The sequence below is a fragment of the Miniopterus schreibersii genome (assembly GCF_964146895.1).
Source record: "Miniopterus schreibersii genome assembly, chromosome: X".
In the NCBI taxonomy this organism is placed as follows: Eukaryota; Metazoa; Chordata; class Mammalia; order Chiroptera; family Miniopteridae; genus Miniopterus; species Miniopterus schreibersii.
Window position 1 is genome coordinate 14,906,244 of NC_138104.1, and position 21,132 is coordinate 14,927,375.

Here is a 21,132-nt window from a genome sequence, read left to right on the forward strand (position 1 = left end):
GTTAGTTGCATGTTTAGTTTTTTAAGAAACTGACAGCTATCAGAGGGGAGAGGAGTTGGGGGACTGGATTAAAGAAGGTGAAGGGAGTAACCAAAAAACATATATACATAACACATAGACACAGACAACAGTGTGGTGATAGCCAGAGGGAATATGGGGGATAGGTGGAGGTGGGCAAAGGTAGGGGAGATAAATGGGGATGGAAAGGGACTTTGCTTCAGGCAATAGGTACGTGAGGCAGTGTACAGATTATATTTTATCAAGTTGTACACTTGAAACTTGTATGGTTTTGTGAACCAATGTCACTCCAATAAATTTTTAAAAAGAAACTGAGAAAGCTATTTTTCCAGAGTGGCCATGCTATCGACATTTCCCTCAGCAATGGATCTAGTTTCTCTATACCCTTGCCGGCATTTGATGTTGTAACTATTTTTCATTTTACTCATTGTTTATAGGTGTTCAGTGATCTTGTTGTAATTTTAATTTGCAGTTCTCTGTTGCCTAATGATGCCCTATGTTTCATATGTGGTTTGCTAATATACACACCAAGTGTATCTCTTATATTTTCATCCTCTTAACAAGGTCTTTCACAGGGCAGAATTTTTAATTTTGATGAAATCCAATTTATCAATATATTGTGAACAACTCCTTATATACATTTACAAGAGACTTTCTAAGGCATCTAGAAGTGAAAATGCATGTTTTCAATTTTACTCAAATTTAACTTTTTTTAAAAAAATATATCTTTATTGACTTCAGAGAGAGAAAAGGAGAGGGAGAGAGAGAGAGATAGAAACATCAATGATGAGAAAGTCATTGATTGAGCCCGCAACCCGGGCATGTGCCCTGACCGGGAATCGAACCCAGATCACCTGGATCCTAGGTCGACGCTCAACCGCTGAGTCGTGCCCGGCCGCGCTCAAATTTAACTTTATTCTATTTGTTTCCAAAGCAATTATAATAGTTTTTATTTCCGCCAGTATGTCTAAATATTCCTCTTTCCTTGAGCTTTTTTCACATTTGATATTACCAGGAAAATCTTTTAAGTTTTAAATAATATTCAATATTATGAATATATCACAATTTATTCTTTCATATTGGTGGGCATTTGGTAGGTTCCAGGTTTTTTTGCCTCTAATGAATAAAGCTGCTATGAAGATTCATGCATAAGTCTTTGTGTAGAGCTTTCATTTATCTTAAGCTACTACCTAGAAGTAAAATCGCTGGGTCAATTCCATGTCCAGAAGTATGGAGTAGATATACTTTCCCCTGCTTTTCCTATATAAAATGAGCATAAGAAGTCTTCAAAAGGTGAAGAGAAGACTGGGTGGTTAGTTATCTCAGATACAAGGAATAACATAATGCTGAGATCCCTGGATAGCACTATAACAGCCTGAAAACGGAAAAAATCTAAAATGTTCATCAATAAGAGATTAGATAAACCATAGTATATTGGGTGATTATATCTAATTATCTTATGAATTGAAGTAAAAAAAGCTTGTCGTTGAGTGAAGGAAGTTGCAGTTATAGATGTAAATTATACTAGTTGTATGAATTTGAAATCACACAAAATAATTATATAAGTATTTTTATGGACATAAATGTGTGTAATGCATGTAATAAAGTCCTGGATGAAAAAAAATACACCTGAAATTTACATAAGTGACTGCCTCTAGTCTGAGAGGAACTCTATAAAGGAACTTAAACACAAAAGATCTCTTCTTTTTAAAAAATTTCATGTTTTAGATTCATAGGCATTTTCCATGTTACTCTCTTTAATTGGTTTTTACTTTTTTAAATGGGAGATGGTTGGAGGGGGTAAGGAGGGGAAATGGAGACATCTGTAATACTCTCAACAATAAAAAAGCCAAAAAAGGGGAAGGAGTTAGGGCATTATAGGTAGACATTGCTTTCCAAAAAGAGGAAAACACATCAGCAAAAATGAGGCATACTTGGGAAACTGTAAGAAGTTTGTTAAGGCTGGGCGTAGGTAACTAAGCCTTGAGTCACAGATAATGGGCAGATCATGAAGGGCCTTGTAGATCAGAGGGATATGTAGATTTTTCTTGAAAGCAATGGGGAACCAATGAAGGCTTTGAAAAGTGGGAGTTAAATGAATGCACAAAAACAATATTTGCCTATTTAAGTACTGTGGTGTTAGCAGTGTGGAAAGGGAAGGGGCTTGAATAAAGAGAAGAGGCAACACAAACAATCTATTTTCATGAATGACAGTAAATGCTATAAGTAAACCCTTGTTAGCCTGCAGGCTCTGTGAGCGCAAGAAACCAGTCATGTCCTTAGTATGTGCCCCAGAACAGAGTAATGGATACTTAGTAGTTACAGTGGCTGGCTATTGGGGGAGTTCATGGATGGGCTCTTACTGTGGGAAATTCTATCTGAGAGATATGCTTTTCTTGGCAGTAGGTTTAGGTCTGTGTAGTGTAAACTGTGTGATATGTCTGGATTTTCTATTTGCTGTCTGACAGCCTCAGTGTCCACTTGGTTGACTAAATTTATTCTGATGAATTCAGATAAAAAGACAATTCCTCACATTACAACATCAGGCAGATCATTTGTTGGATTCAATAAATTTATATTTTGACAAATATTTGAGCCAAATTGACAATCACAATAGTCGATCTTGGTTGCACAAATTGAAACAAAGATTCACTGGATAAGTACTAAGAAACAATGTGCTGATTTATTTATAGCTAGAAAGATGTAGAAGTTCATCTCTGGGAGATTGGGCCAAGCAATTCCAAATTCCACTCTATTCTGATTCATATTACATTTGCTCCACAGAACTCTAAGATTTTTAAACTTACTTTTCAAAATATAATAAAATGTCACTTAGTTAAATTTATAATTGAGTGCTACATGTATATAGAGTGGGTATGGGATAGGTTACATTACAGTAAGTTTCAAATAATATAGGCATATTGCGGAAATATTGCGGGTTCGGTTCCAGACCACCGCACTAAAGGGAGTCTTAATCTTTTTGCTGGTGAAAGGGCCTTGACTTCAATTTGTAAAAAATGCAACATCTGTGAAGCATAATAAAGTAAATAAGCAAGGTATGCCAGTATTTGAAAACTTAGTTTATTGATACTATCAGCTGATCAATTAATGTTTGTCCAGTTTTGGGCTAGGCTCTCAAAATTAGCATGTAAGATCTGAGACATAGTCCATGTTTCTGTCACTTGTTGACATATTTAAAATTGGGATAACAGGTCTTAATTTGCAAGGTTAATGTGTAATTTAATTTATATACAATATGTGTATGTATGTATAATCTCTACACAAATGTGTATTTATGTGTGTATATGTGCATGATATGTGTGTATGATATATGATATATATGTATATATATATTTGCCTGATACATAGGAGTCATTAATATTGCTTTGACCTTCCCACCCTCAATGAAAACTTGGCAGACACATGAGGAGGCAGAATTAAAGTAACCATATGACTTCTCTGTGCAGAGACATTTTTAAAATACAGATTAAAAATTTAAAAGTCACAATACACTCATTGAAATATAGTTATTTTAATGATTTAGTGCATCTTTTCATTTTTAAATTAAACAGAATGCATGTCTATCTTTGTATGTACATTTGGTATAGAGCAAACTGTGCATACTATTTTATTGCTTGCTTTGTTTTACTTAATTATCTATTGTTCATAGCTTTTCATATCATTAAGTATTCTTTCCCTATGGATAAATCATTTCTCTTTCTCCATAGACCTTTTGCATAATGTCTTGTATTCAATTGTTTGACAGTATGAATACAATTCTCTCACTTTTTAACATTCCCTTCATGTAACTACCATTCATTTTGCTTTGGATTAACTAAATGAACTTTCCTAAGGAAGGAAAAAAATTCTACTATAACTATGTCCTCTAATACTGAATCTCAGTATTGGAGATATTTTATGTAGATATATTTCATTTAGCTTGTGGAATGACTCTGGGCACATTCAGGAAGTTAGTATTTAATATTAATACTACATATAGAGTATTTAATAGTAGTAAGTAATACCTACTGTTGAGTACCTAGTATGTGCCAGGTACTGCCCTAAGTATTTCCCATAGATTTAATCCTTGCAACCTTACTACATTTACTATTCATATACCCACCCATTTTAAAGATGAGGAAACTAAGATTATGAAGTTAAATAACTTAGTCAAGGCCACATAGCTAGTAAGCAATATGTATGTAAGGATTGCAATGTTAGTAACCTGTTAACTATTACACTATATCAGATGGTGCCTAACTCATTGAAGAATTTAGAGCAGAGGTGTGCAACTGAGAGCTAATAGATTCCAAAATTCCTCCATTTTTCCCCTCCTTCAGAGCCACACAAATTACACCTTTCAGCACCTGCCATGTTGCAATCATATTTTCAAATGTTAGTAAAGTCTAGGTGATTTCCTAATTCCACTGTAGTATGTGCATGTTTATTTTGTGTCTGTATCTGGCTCCTCTCAGCTATGACATTCTTTGATTCTAAGAGGGCATCTAGAGTCTAGATTCTTGGATCAAAGTTCCTGTTTCACAGTTGAAGCAACTCCTGGAAAGACGTCTAAAAATAGAGGGTTTGTAAATCATTTCTCATTCCTGCATAGGCTTATAATTTCAGGATTGCTTACTTTTTATTTACAATTGGTTTGTCATGACACAGTTCCTAAAGCTGCAACTTAAGTAATTTTGCTCTTATCTCTCAGCTGGCTATCGTCTTCCCCAAGTCTTCACTTTCAGTAAATGATCTGTGAATGAACACTTCAATTCACTGGGTGAGATCACTGTTTAAAGTTATACTATGGTTAATCTTTTTTGTCAAGACTGAATCCAGTAATGAGAATAATCACTCCCAAATTAATGTTTATGAAATTTGTTTTTTTGCATATTATGGTCTTAAAGCAGCCCCATCTGCAGTCTGTGTTAAAGGCCCAGCTGTCAACCATAGCAAAGACAAAGGCAAGCTTGAAATAGAGGTGAATGCATTTGGGCCTGAGTGTTTCCACCAGGGAAAAAACAGCTCATATTGGAACTCCTTCTAGCCATATCCCTGAAGAAAAAACATGTTTGTTTATATTCTCCTGGCATTGAGGAGGATACAATTGTGTTGACTACGAAAGTGAGTCTGAAATCAACTCTGTCATAGTAGGGCAATGATTTGTTTTATTTGAGTATAAAACGAACTGTGTCTTTTGCTTTCCAGATCTACAAGAAAAGAAAGCATGAATCCTCTACATATTACGTGAGAGAGGGGAAATAAAATATCTTAACACCCATTCTCTTCAGGTCATTATATTTGGTCAATTTTTACAACAGCTGGCTGAAGTAGGCCTCATTATCATCAGGGAAGTGAGAGAAATTGAGTAAGGTTGCAGAACCTTACTCAAAGTATGTGGCAATGCTAGAACTCTACACAGAAAAGAATCATAGAATGCACAGTGTTAACAATAGTAGCAAACAATTATTGAGAACTAACCATATACTAGATACTGTGATCACATTTCAAAAAAGATAAAAGCCACGTGATGAATATAGGTTGAAAACTAAGCTCAACCAATAGAATACAATATATACAATGGCTGAGACTACCCCCACTCCAATAATAATAGAAGGTAAAATAAATTTAGAATTTACTAAGTGCCAGACTCTGAATGAAGTATTTTATATTCATTATCTCATTCAGTCTTCACAGCATCATTTTGAAGGTGCTTACCATCTACTGGGAGAAGCAGATAACAATCAAATAATCTCATAAATAAATTAAAATTACAACTGTGACAAGTCTTAAAAAATGGCTACAAGAATGTATAATTAGGGAATTGCCCTAGTCATAAAGATCAAGGAAGACTTCCCTGAAGGCATGAGTGAAAGTGGGGAAATAGCAGAGTGCAAAAGCTTGTAAGGGAGGGAGCATGGGGCATTTGGGAAACTGTGTGGCAGGAGCAGAAAGAATAAGAATGACTATGGTGTACATGGAAGCTGGAAAGTTAGGGCAGGGCAAGATCATGTGGTAAGTGCGTTAAGGATTTGGGGCCATAAGAGGTCAGTGAAATAGTTTAAAGAGGAGAATGACATATTCAAATGTGTGTTTTGAAGCAATCACTCTGGCTGATTGTAGAATATATTAGAGGAAGAAGAGAGTGGATGCAGGGAGATGATAGGAGATGATTATATATTTATTCAGGCCAAAGGTAATCATGACAGCTTGGACCAACTGGTTGTGGTTGATGTGGAGTAAATTTGATTGATTTAAGAGAAATTTAATTGGTTATAAAAGACAGGATTTGATGATGTCAAATATGTAAAGTAAATGTTAGTAATCACTCTGCAAATAAACTAAATGGTGTCCTCCCAAATCCATAGTTTGAAGTCCTGACCGCCCAATGTGGTTATATTTGGAGATAGGGACTGTAGGGAGGTAATTAAATGTTAAATGAAGTCATAAGGGTGAGGCCCCAATCCAATAGGATGGATGTCGTCATAATAGAGAGAGAGACACCAGAGATATGTGTGTACAGAGAGGCAGCCATAGGAGGACACAGAGAGAAGGTGGCCATCTGCAAATCAAGGAAAGGCTTTAGGAGAAACCAAAGCTGCCAGCTCCTTGATCTCAGACTTCTAATCCTCAGAACTGCAAGAAATAAATATCTATTATTTAAGATACCCAGTCTGCAGTATTTCGTTATGGCAGCCTGAGCTGACTAATACATTTTCCTAGGTTTCCAGTTTGAGCAATTGGTTAATTATATGATCATAACAATTACTAAAATAAGGCACACCAAAAGGGGTCGATTCATAGGAACAGATGAAGAAATTGAGACACAGAATTTAAAGTAACTTACCCATGTTCCCTAAGCCAAAACCTGATTGATTCCAAACCCCATGTTCTTAACCAATATTCTAGTATAGCATAAGTAGGGCAGAGAGGAAATTCTGTTCACTATGAGCCCCAGAGCTAAATTATACTTTTACTTTTTAAAAGCAAGTCTCAAGTTTAATTATATAATGCAAAAGAAAAGTCATCTGGACAAGGAAGTGCTGCTGCCTTTGGTATTGCTGCCCCAGAAACATGAACCCGGGCTTTACTAGCTTCAGAAAGCATAGCTCAGAAACTGAACTTGACTGATTTTTATGAAAGTGAGGAAGTCTGCCTTCTGGCTAATGATCTTAGCACTGCTGCTAACCATTGTTAACATGGTTGTGACCTCCTTTCAAGCATTCCTAACCCCTGAAGTCTGTACTCCAAAGAACCAGCTGCCAGATATTATAAACCAGATTGACCCTAAGCCCAACCAAGTATAAAAGAAGGGGTGTTCTCCTTCTCTCCCCCCCTCTCTCTTTCTCTCTTTCTTCTATCTCTCTCTCTTTCTTTCTTTCTGTTTCTTAGTAGAAACAGAGCCCATGGCATCGAGTAGCTATTTCACGCTCCTGTGTTAAAGGAGAATAAGGGGAGGGATAACTCACAAGAAATAGTGATAAGAAGGCCTGGGTTACCGTATGATAACTAAGTATATTCATATGGCACCATAAAGATTTTTAAGAAAATTTTTGATATCTGATCCTTTTAAAAAAGCATTTAACTAGTCATCATGACAAAATGAGAAGTTTGTTGGCCTTATGCTTAGTTAATGATTTAAAATTATTTTTTATTTTGAATTATATAGAGGAGAAAACAACATAATCTTTCCAGTGCCTAGGGCTTCTAAAAAGACTTACTTTGAAACATTCACAAGGAAGGAGAGAAAGCACTGGAGAGGATATTTAGAGAATGAGGCTAGATTTTCATACAGACCCTGTACCTTGATAGAAGAGCTCACCACTTATGACCTTCCTCTTTATCTAGCTCCCACTGTCACCACCACACAAACACTCATGGCTAATTTTTCCACATTTCTCTCTTTGTGGTTTCACTGTGTAAAGAGTTTTATCAGAGTGACCTGGTTATCTTCAGGCCCTTGGGAACCTCTGTCTTGATTAAAGAGCTATGTTCTTGTTCTGTCCATAAATACTTGGCTTTTGGTTTCATATTCACAATTCTCTCCCCTCCCCCCCCCCCAATTTTTGCTAAGTTTGCCCCTCATTTTTGAATTGTTATTCATTTTCTTGTTTCTAGCTGCCTTCTCCATAGTCTCGTTCAGTTTCGGTGGAACATTGGTTTGAGCCTGTTGTATACTAGGACACCATCAATCACTTGCATCTTGGTATACATGGATTTTTTAGAAACAATAGAACACAAAACAAACATTTATTGAATGGAAGGAGTGCAACTTAGGAGGAATTTACTGGAAATGAAGTTTGAGGTGTGGCAGCCAGAAGGCAAGAAGATAATGAAAGTAGGGCTAGATGCCTAGTGAAGGGATATACCTTTGTCTTTTTCTCTTTCACTATTTCTTGATTTCTCTCTCTCTCCCTCTCTCTCTCTCTCTCTCTCTTTCTTTCTCTCTCTCTCATACACACAGTTTCAAAACTGTCTACCTGTGGAAGATAATATATTTGACATTGGGGTGTCTGACTGTCTATTTTATTTTACTCTATAGCAAAATACCCTGCCCTCTCCGTGGCCTGGTCTTGCCTACCAGTAGATAATAGGAGCTAATCTGATACTATCACCAATGTTGACAGTGGTGGCTAATGAGACCTTTATGGGTTCTGTTGTTCATGGAACATAGTTACATTTTGTTATAACATCTGCACTGCCTTTATAGTAAAAAAGTGACTTTAATTGTGGCAATTCCATGAATAGAACTTTTGGCTGCTGCTTCAAACCACCTCCAAAACTGCCTAGGTGTAATATTTGCCCTACTAGAATATATTGTTATAAATTCTGAGGTGCTTGGAAACACAATTTTTTGGGGAAGTAGAACGTATAATTCATCTGTTGATACCATCTCTCAGCTATGAGATGTTAAAATCTCCAATCATGCTTGTGCCTCATCACGTAGGAAGATGGCTGTTTTACTGAGATACCCCTGATATAATAAAATGGAAAGAAAAAATACACAAAATACCTGACAAACAGGCTACCACCTCCCATTTTCACACCAATGGTAGAGAATGCTTATCAGTCATGGCATTCTTTACCATTGAACCTAGAGAAGGCCTCAGAATTTTAACACTACAAAACAGATAGGCAGTATCAATAGAATAAAGTTGGCCCTTGGGATGAAATCTATGCCATTTCCAGTCCAAATGGTCTCTGAGAACTCTATCAGTTGTTCTCTGGTAATTTCTTTTCAACTTTGGGTTAGAACATATGAATATCATTTTATAACCAAAAAAGGCAGACCTGAAAAAATAAAAAATAAAAAATAAAAAATAAAAAGAAGAGCGCCTCTTCAGGGATGCAGAGAAAATGAATGAGGAAGCTCAGTAGTACTTACTCATTGCATATAGTAAGTGGGCAGCTTCCTCAGTTGTAGGATATGCTTACCATAATAGCCTATAATTACTGTAATTAGCATTACTCCTTTGAGTTGAGATGTGGAAGGCCTTAGGAATAAAATGCTTTAAAAATAGTGGAGATGGCGGGATTGTCGGTATTGTCCATTAGATAAACCCGGTGAGACAAAGAGCAGAAAGAGAAAGAATGGTCTGGAATGTGGAGTAATTGGGAAGGGAAGGCCAGGAGAAAGGTTCTCAATGGGTATCCAAAGACAGTATGAGGTCATTCAACATTTTAAAGAGGGTTGGATGGGGTGAAGGAGGCAAGTATACAAGGGAGATGTCATCAGTCAAAGAAAAGCTTCTTTATTCACCCTACTATCCTATCTCCTTGTATTGCTGAATGACTGGGAAGGAGTTCTTTAGTGGATATGCTGTGTTCCCTCATTGGATAGAAAATTGGAAGCTTCAAAATGCTATTCACTAGGATTTCATTGGCCAACATGGCATTTTTTGGGCCCTATGCCATGAGCTCTTTCAGTTTACAGCTCCACTAAATCCTAGTCTCTTAATTCCAACGAGGTTTGTATCCATGTGAACTGGGGCGGAATGGGAAAGTAGCTGTGTTTGTAAACTTTTTACAAAGAGAGACAAACATGAGTGTCAGAGTCCATTTACATCTCAAAAACATGTTACCAAAGGAAGTAAATGTAATCACTGTAATTTAGAGGGTCTAATTAACACATTTGTTAGATAACTATGGTGAGTTTACAATTACATCCTAATTAATGAATAATATCCTATGTATTCACAGGGAGAATGTGAGCAAAATTAAGTTGCTAATGCAAAAACAAGGCTCCAACTGCACCTGAATTTTTCCAATAAACAAACAGCCTGCTCATACACTAGGGTAAAGATACTGTGGTTTTCAGCTCATATCTTTTTACTAAATGTCTTCCCCTAAGCCTGGAGAATAATACATATTTTCATACTTATCCCATGCCAAGGCAGCAATATTATGTGTGTGTTATTAAAAATGTTTACTATGGCAGTTTAAACAACCATAACTACATTTAAAATATAAGGAATTCAGAAATGTTTCACTCATAAAAGCTGCAATTGGGTTTCCCTTAAAAACTAATATTGTCTGGTATCTGAATGTACTTGTTATTTGAGGATGGACTATTTTTATTATAATTGTCTACTGGGAAATGACCCATTTCATTCAGCTAAAGTACAGAACAGAACTCAAATAAATATATCAAGAGAATGCAATATATCTGGCTCAATTCATTTGAAGAGTATATTTAAATAGAAAGATCAAATGATTATCTATTTGGGGAAGGAAGGATAATCTAAAAGAAGGGTTAATGTTTTATAGAACCTGTATTAGTAACACATTGAAAGTTTTTTGTCCCTGAAGTGTCAAAATAAATTTCAGAGTCTCTGAAATATCTTATAGAATCCTGAAGAGCACAATACCATGTCTATGAATTAGGTAGTAGAGAGGGAAAAGCAGAGATCAGTGCTTTTATTTCCATTTTCTAGAAGAGGAAGCTAAGGAACAAAGAAAGTAAAAGAATTATTGGAGAAGCATAGGAAACCAGCATAACGGCCAAGATTTAATATTGTAGGCTGTTTTCCTATGTAATGTGTAAAGGGGTTCTAGGTCCTAGCACAATCTACCAAAATGGGAAAGGCAGGAGGGAGCACTTTTAAATTGAGGAACAGAATCTGAGTTGCCTCTACAACCTCCTCGTATTTTCCTATTCTACTTCTTCCGAGATTGTTATCATGAAATATGATGTGATGGAAAATTGTCAAGAGGGGAGAACTTCCCAAATAGTCACAGTTAATGGTGAATGAAACATAGGTGAAAAGAGAATCAACAGTTTCAACCTATTTTATTCATGAAGATACACACAAACACACAATCAGACATACAGACAACATACACAATATCCATGGGCCTGATTTGGTTGACCAATGGGGTCTGAGTGGCATTTTCTTCCAGAGGGAAATCCTTTGAATTTCAAGAACAGCCTGGCAAGAAGCCCAGAGCCTTTTAAAGAGCTGGCCAGTCAAGGCCCTCTTCAGAGATTCAGTTTTCAGGAAATGGCAGCTGTCTCTCCTTCCATGTAATCCAAATAGTCTGAAGCACTTTGTAAGAAGCCGCTGACTGAAGCAGGTAACTAGTGCAACAGATTTGGACCAGAATGAAAAGAAGCAGGGATACATTATTGCAAGTGGAGTGAGCCAGGCTTCTGGGCCACATGTACTGGCTTATTTTATGACCTTCCTCTACCACCCATAGAATGGATGGCTAACATCTCACAATTTAGCTTCAGTGGCTCTACTTGTTCTCAGGTTGTTGCTTCCCTCTTTTCTACTACTGGAAACTATTTTAAGGATGAGATTGCATCATTTGTTTTCAGGTCTTCATGTCTTTGCTCTTGCTCTTCCCTTTTTCTTCTTTTTCCACCTGATAAATTTCTTATTTATCCTCAAAGGTACAGCTAATATAAAACTCCTCTTTGAAGTCTTCCATTGACTGGCCCATGCAAAGATCGTCACTTCTTTTCCAAAAACACGGTGTTCATTAACTTGATCAATTATATCACATCTGTTCATATGTGGCTTTCTCCTCTATTATTGAATTCCTGAAGGGCAAGGGCCAGGCCTTGTTTACCTCTGCATCCCAAGTATTTATCACAGTTCTGCTCATTTAGTGACTGACAAAATTACTTCTTATATCCATATACTGTACATTTTGCTAGGTGCTGAAGATTGAGTAGAGTCCCTGCCACCAAGTTTATATCTTAGTGGAGAAAGACAAATGAAAAATATGTAAAACAAACAAAATAATCTCAGAGAGTAGTAAGTGTTATAACATAAATAAAACATGTTAATTGAAATTGTGGAAGTAGATGAGATTCTACGAAACTGTTTAGTATATGAAGAACAGAAGGCCTGAGACAGAATCCTCGGCTATGCCAACTTTCAAGGCCAGTTAACAGGTGAGGATGAGAATGAATAGTCAGAGAAGTAAGTGAGAAACAGATGAGAGTGGTAGTCCTTTTTTTTTCCTCCTCCCTCCACCTCAAATCACTATGCTGATTCTCACTCCTTTAAGATTGGAGTTGCAGAGGAAAGCACACACAAGGGACCAAAAAGGACTTACTTGACTAGTCCTGATGTCATCTGAGATTAATGCCTTCTTTGTATGGCCAATATTCAAAATGTTAATTCCTTTTCAGGCACATTTGTGGATTTCTCTGATGTTCTCCAACTGAGGAGATCCAGGTATAGTTTCCTGTAAGATACCTCCAGTATCTTGGCTGAGGTCACCTTATACCTGGCAAGAAGTCTTTTTTAATAGTATCCTTTTATAGTATAACTCATGTCTGTTTATTTTTGAGGGCTCCACATATGGACTACAAGAAAATGCAACTTTCCCTGCCATTGGTGAAAACATGAATCACTCTCAGTGCAGTACTTTATGTAATAAGAAAGTTAGAACTTTAATTGTGATATAAATTATAAATGTTTTCCCTGACTTTTGACTTTTTTTAACACATATTGTCATTTGACTTTTTTAATACATGTTTTTAGAATTTTATTAGTCATATTTATCAGTTTTTTATTTTTAGTTTAAATTTTTATTTATTTATACCCTTCTCCACCTTCCCCACCCTCCACCCCTCCCACAGCAATAACCACACTGTTGTCAGTGTCCATGAGGTTTTTTTCCCCTCTCTCTTTTAAATCAGTTTTTAAAAGTTTGGCTTTTAAATTATGTTTTCTGGGTTTTTGTCAACTTTAGAAAGGCCTTTACTACTTTATAGTTAAAAAGTTTCCTCATTTTTTCCCCTAGCAACTTTATATAGTTTCATTTCATAAATTTAAATCTTTGATACACCTGGAATTTAATTTTTGGTAGGATATGAAGTAGGGATTCAACTTTAATTTATTTCCAGATGGCTACCCAGTTGTTTCAACACCATTTGTTGAATCTTTTCTTCACTTGTTTGGAACAATTTATTTTTAATCTGTCCTACAATCTTTCTGTGTGGACATTAATAAGCATTTACTTAGCTGAGTCACTGCTGCATTGCCTTTTCTTCATTCTAGCAGAATATCACCCATTTTACATGAAAGACTGCTCAGGGAGTGGAAAGGCCTCTGAAATAGCAAAGAATAATGGAGAAAGATGGGATCTTAGAGTTTATCTATTCCAACTCCTTTTACAGATGGGAAAATGGAGTTACAAAGAAGAGAAATTACTTTTCTTAGATCAAACAGAGTTGTTACTCACCTAATAGTGTTGTTTGTAATGTGTCATCACATATACTAAGATGATTCATTGTACCTAAAGATACTTATCTCTAAAGAAACTCCAAACTCTACAAAATCAGGCTCAGAAGGGACAATTTAAGTTTGGAATGGATCTCCACATATACATGTAATCACCCGCTCAAAGTAATTGAGGCAAAATCATGTTCTCAATGAAAAGAGAAAAATCTTTGAGATGGTTTACAAAAAACAGCTGCATTTGGAGTATACATAGTGTGTATGTATATATCAACATTCTTCTCAACTATTTACCAATTCTACACTCCAGATTATATGGTGGGTCCAGGTATCTAGGCCTGAGGGGAAAACATAAACATTTAAAAAATAAGTTTAACTGTCTAAGTATGACTTAAAAATAAAAAGAAAGTAAAACAACACCAAACACAAAGTAAATAACAGTGGCATTTAACTAAAGCAAATGTATGTGTTTATTCAACAAATATTTGATTACTTACTATGTGCCCAACAATAGTTTGGACTGGGGTTATAGTAGCTAACCAGAGAGACAATGTCTCTGCTCTCTAGCATGCATAAAAAAATGTAGTGATAGGTTAAATAGGAAAGAGGAACTGATGCCATTGTAATAACCTGGTTATTATTTAACAGGAAAGGAGTGAAAGGGAACACCAAGTAATATAAGCATGCCATTTACACAACTTTGCCAAAAAACTGCATTTAACATTCTCCAAGTCTATTCCCTGCTGATTGATGGGGGAAGGGACTAGACAAAGGCAGTGTAGACCTAGTAAGGTCTGAGTGAGGTAGGAAAATGCTTGCCTCTCAATCACACCTGGAAACAGGTAATTGGCCAGGCTGGGTGTGGTAACTGCAAGTACATGAAATCTAAATATATAAACTTTTAGACAAAGGAGCCACTCTCTCTTAGCTCCAGGGTGCCGGGCCTTCTTGGGACTCCTGCTGCAGGGAGCTGCACATGGCCCATGACCATGTGGTGCTCCTCACAGGGACTAATAGACTTTAATCTGGCTTGAATGCAGAACTATACCAGCTGCAACATGGAAAGGAAGCTCTGGACACTGGCCTTATTTCTGGCTTTGCTGAACTCCCAGTTGCCCTTCTTTCAGGACTGACTTGGGGGAAATGGGACATTGCAATATGAGGTATGTAACTCTATGCCAATAAAATCCTCTATCACTTCTCATTCTCCTGTGGAGGTTTTGGAAAATGCTTATTTCAACTGTGCCCCAAGAACCCCACAAACAATGGAGGGTTCCCACTCGTGTACCCCTCCGCAGCAGGAGGAGCTACTTTAGATTGAGTGATCAGAGTAGTAGGCTTATATGAAAAGGTGACACTTGCCGGGCTGGACGTGGCTCAGCGGTTGAGCATCGACCTAGGATCCAGGCGATTGGGATTTGATTCTCCGTCAGGGCACATGCCCGGGTTGAGGGCTGCAACCAATCAATGACTCTCTCATCATTGATGTTTCTATATCTCTTTCTCCATCTCCTTTCTTCTCTCTAAAATCAATAAAGATATATTTAAAAAAAAAAAAAAGAGAGAAGGTGACACTTAAGCTTGGACTGGAATGGAAATCAGGAACCAGTTCTGTGAAGATATGAGGCAGAGAGAAGGAAAAGCGCAAAAGCTATGTGGCTGCAATCTGCATGGGCATTTGAAAAATGTAAAGAAGGCCATTGTAGTTGAAATGTAGTATGTGGGGTAGAGTGTTATAAAATAAAGTTTAAGTAATAGGCAGAAATTAGATTTGTAGGGACTTAAGTGATATAGTTTGTTTGTATTCTATGTACAATGGTAATTGGAAGACATTAGTGTGTTTTGAGTAGGAGAGTGCTATATGAATTCCATTTCTAAAATATTACTTTTTATCCTATAGAGATTAGGATATTGGGAGTCAAACATGGAAGCAGAGAGAACATTTAGGACTCAGTTGCAGTAGTCCAAGAGAAAAGATGGTGGCTTGGATGAGATGATAGACATCAAGATAAATGGTCAGACTCAAATTATCTTCTGGAGTAGAGTAGGTGGGGATTGCTGATGCATTAGATAGTGAGGCAATGTATGAGAGGAGAGGAGAGAGAAATCAATAATAAAGTGTAGGCTTTGCTTGAGCTAATGGTGATGGTTACTTATAGGGTAAGACAGGTATTTTTTGAAAGAAGGAAATCAAGTGTTCAGTTTGGGAAATGTTAAATTTTAAGTGCCTGTTAGAAAACTATTGTAGGATTTGAATGCAAACCATTGTCCATATCTCCCTCACCCCCTAGATACTTTGAAACATTTTTGTACTGCTATATATACATTACTTCAGTGAGTATCATTATTATATACTCAGAATCTTGTATTTTCAAATGAAATGAAGTTCAATATCTTGAAATTAACATCCTTCCTGAGAATATGACTGTGTTTTTAAAAGCCAAATTCAGATCTTATAAGGGACATGAATTTGTCAGATAAAAAAGAGATTTATCAATGTAAATAGAGCAATAACTATCGTATTTATTTAAACTTAACTTTTGCTGTGGGGGTTACTTAGTTAACTTCAGTTTTTAGAAGCTTCTACTCACAAACACTGACTAACCAACATTTCTTTCTCTTTATAAAAAAAATCAATATACATTTATGACTAAAATCTCTTGAGTTGGTGTTGCTTTAGGAAATAAGCTTTTAATAGTTCTTATAAATACCCAGTGTATCTACAAATTAGGCCCTGTAGTCTTACATGATGTGTATATAACATTGGCATTTGATAATGTTTAAGATCATACTATTTATAATAATAATCATCACTTCCACTATTTTTACTTAGTAGTCATTCAGTTTGCAATCCACTACTTTTTTTCTTTTTGTTCTCCATGCTCTCTGTGGAACCATTCATAAAACAATCCATGTTCCACTTACTTTCTTCTGTATGTCTTCCCAAGAAGAATGCTGAAAGTCTTGGGTTATCAAAATAACCAAAATTTCCTTAGTAAAAATAACATACAGGTTGGAGGAAATAGTAGGTCTTAGTCTCTGTGGATGACTAGTTAGAGAAGAATAGGAAATAAATGAGTTAATGATGTTGGTGAGTTTTAAGTATGCTCTTCCATTGGATGCTATACATGCTATCTTGTAGGTTTTATTTTTTTTAATTAGTTTGAAGACACAATAGAAGTTGTTTTAAATCCATGTTGTATCCCATATACTGATAACCTTGTGAGTAACCTAAGTGAGTGCATCTGGCTCAATTTTCAAATCTAAATCTCTTTCTTCAATAGTACAGCTTTCTCAAAATATACCATGGTTCTCTGGAGAAGCACATGGAAATGCCCCACTTCAGAAGGCTGAGGTACCTCACTTGGTAAGCTTTGGGAAGTACAGTAGGCACACCCACCTTTCAGTGAGAAACATCTCAGGCTCATATATTCCTTCAGACTACTGGCAAGGAGAACTATCAGAAAGCTACATCAAGAAAAGCACAAGAATGGAACTATTAACAAGCAGTTGACACATATCTGCAGATAAAAATTGATCATTTCACATTTGTTGTTGGCTTGTGAAGGATGTAATTTGGGATTAAAAATAACATAGTGGAACATACATCCTGATCAGAAACATTCATGTGCACAGCTGGAAACAGACATTACAATTTGAAAGTATAATTAAGATTTACCATCTCTATTTATAGGGTACAAGCATAGCAAATTCATTGTCTTTAAATGTGAAGGTTCAGAAAGTGTTGGGGAGAGGAGAAATATTAACAATGAATAAAATACATACAACACATCAAGCAGTCATTTTTGAATTTTAGGTTAAAGAAAGCAACATGGGGGAAACTAAAGTGCAATTGAAAATGAGACACACAAAGGGAAAAATGATATACCCAGGGAAGCCAAGAAAATACTCTTTAATCTTCTAAGACAACTATTGTTTACTTGAGTTAAGTAAACATGTCTGCTGAGATACAGAGTATTAATGGGTAGGTATTTAAGACAAAACAACTGTGGAAATGGAGAGGACAAAGTTTTCCTGAAAGCGAATGAATTGCAATGGTAATGAAGCTTCTTTTCCCTGACAAACCCTATTATGCAGTTGTCATTAAGTGAAGGGTTCTTACAAATACACGTGGACAAGCTGATGGCAGTTGATAGAAGAAGACTTGCAAATGAACAAACACAGTGGTGCTCCAGAGGAGAGTTAAAAGAATTTTAATTTTTCATATTTTAAGCCCTTTATTGAAATATTAATAATAATCAGTTAAAGTAAATTTAAATGATTCACTGAATCAATTTACATTTCAAAATGCAGAAATTGTATGGTTGAGCTACAAGGTTCATATATTATTGGGATTAGTATTTTGGAACATCCCTGGAGGGGACAGTGCTGTGATTTTTTGTGTTTTGTGTATGGTTTGTAATATTTTTTTATCCTGTCAGTAAGCCAGTCTTTTAGTCAGGTTCTATAGTCAGTTCATAAAAACTGGAGGAAAAAATCAATTACAGAGGTATTCAGAAAGGATAGATTAGAGCTTTTTTGGTTGTTTTTACTTTGACAAATGGATTTACAAAAAGCCTTTTAGTGCCACCACTAAGTACTCTTCCAGGGTGAGCTCCTGAGATTTGAATTCTGTAAAGAAGGTAGTTAATTGTGTTTAGGTTTATGGGAAATGCTAAACACTGTGTATCTTCTCCCACACTTTTGATGGCACAGAGTTTTAGCTCAAAGACAGTTCCCTTTTTTATTAATGTACCCAGTTTTGTGAGCACTCCAGAGGCTTTATTTGAAATTCTCCTTTTCCACACCCACATAAGCACTGTTTCAATAATTGTATGAAATAAGAAGCTATTGGCATAGTCATTAACAGTTCAATACATTTTTAGAGTTTTTCATAATTTGGGTACTTTAAGATGATTTGATGCTTAATTGATATTCAATGTTTGCTTGAATGCAGTGGCATTATGGAAAATGGAGCTCAGCAGAGATCTGTTGGTTGCATTTACTTCTGATGCATTAAGATCATCATGTAAATGAGGAGTTAGGGAAAGCAAAGGGAAGTCAGTGTTGGCAGAGACTGCCCAGTATATGACTTTAGGATGCACCTAAGCTGAAAGCCTATGGTAGCTTAAATCTCTGAGATTTCATTCAATAATCTCCAGGGCTGTGTATATATCTTATGTGTTACTTTACATGACAAAATGAACTTTGCCAGGGTTAAGTTACTAATCAGTTGATTTTTAAATAGGGAGATTATCTTGGATTATCTGGGAGTAGATGGGATAGAACAATTTAATCACACGAGCCCTTAAAAGCAGAAAACCAGAAAGGAAAGTAAGAAATATTTGAAGCAACATGGAGAAAGTTTTCCACACTGCATCATTGCTGGCTTTGAAGATAAAAGAAGCCATGAACCAAGGAATATGGATGGACTCTAAAAGATTAGAACAATCCAGAGATAAGAACCAGCAAGGAAATAGGAACTCAGTCCCTTGCTGCATAGAACTGAATTCTGCCAACAATCTGAATGATCTTGGAAACAGATTCTCCCCTAGAGCCTCCAGAAAAGCCAATGGCAACACCTTGATTTTGGCCTTGTTACACACTAAGCAGAATACTCAGCCAAACCCACCTGGCCTCTATGTTCTAGAGAACTGTCAGATAAGAAATGGTTATTTTAAATCACTTTTGAGATACTTTATTACAGCAATGATAGAAAAAACTAATGCAAAGTCATAAGCTTATGTTAGTAACATACGGACTGCTTATCAACAGTCATGGAATCTACCTGTGACTGACTCTTTCTTTTGTCTAATATCTGGCAAACCCACTCCATGAGTCCAAACCAAGAAATTCTTCTTCCTCTCAATACCCAGTGATCATTTATATGGACACCAGGTACTCCATTTAGCCACTACTTCTTCCCCATGTGCTATAGTTACTTACCAGGGCTGTTTCTAATCTCTGTTAATGCTCATCAGTATGAACTATAACAAATAAAATTGCTTTCCCATACAATTTAGACTAACATCTAGAACCTAATAACAATATCTAGCCCATTTTTCTCTTGTTTTTAATTTTTTAATTTTGAAATGTTTTAGGCTTAAAGAAAAGTTGCAAGGATAGTTTCATTAAAGGATCTTTTGAAATGGATTTTGAAGGCTTGTTAGGAGTTTGAGGACTGGCATATCTGTTATGCTCATATCACATAATCTATTGAACAGTAGTATAAAAAAGCTTTAAGATGGCTTACACATGGCTGGATAGAAGAGCACTATTTCACTTTCTGAAAAACATATAAAGGATATAAATACACAGACTTAATTCTCTTTAAGTGTGTGGAACATCTTATTTTTTTAAATCCTCATCTGAGGATATGTTTCTATTGATTTTTTTAGAGAGAGGGAGAGAGAGAGAGAGAGAGAGAGAGAGAGAAACATCAATCTGTTGCCTCTTGTTCATGTACAGGGCAACACTCCAACCAGCTGAACCACCTGGCCTGGGCTGTGGAAAATCTTTTTATGGAAGGGATATAAGCTGTTTGCTCATTTCTTTAAATAGTTTTCAAGCTATTTCATAATATATGTTTCCATCATCTTAGCACACTGAAAAATTGCACTTCCATTTGGTTGAATATGGAGAGGCTAATGTGGAATAAAGGAAAATAGAGGTCACACTTAGGTATTTCTACACTAACAATGCACATATGACATTTTTTTTTTTTTTTTTTTTTAGCTCCTGCAGTCTCTGGAGCATTCTTTGAGGCAGAGGCAAAAAGGCATTGGCCATGGTCTCTTAATGGGAAACTTTCTTCTCATCTTCATGATTGAGAGTAGGGATATACAGGGTATCCCAAAAAATGTGTACACACTTTAACAACTGATAGCTGTTAAATGAAATGTATTTTAATAAACATTGTCTATACATTTTTTGGACACCCTGTATAAGATGGTAAATAGATGGTTTTGGCTTAGGCATAGGGAAGGAAAGCAAAAAGTTGGAGTCATGGATGTGGAAAGGTGATGGGAGAGGAGTGTTTGCAATTCTTCAACTTATGCTAGGGAAGAGATTAGCTATGTCCTTAAAAAGAGTTGGCTGCTGGGTCAGCCAGAGAAACCTGTTTGACTGTTTTAAATCTAGTGGTTTTCATGAAAGAGCTCTCTGCTAAAATATTGTCTTGACTAATATCCAGGAACAAGAGGAAACTATCAGCAAATTTAAGGTAAATTAGGGTCCTGTTTACAGTTCTTCTGTGTAGAATAACCATTTGCATAAACTTTACTGAGATATTATATACCTTCTTCTTAAGGTGTCTTAGTCTGTGAAAATATTGATTAAGGTTAGATATTCCTCAGAAAATGGAAGTATGTAATTCACTTGTGTCAGTAAAATCCATGTTTTTTAAACTGATAATTGT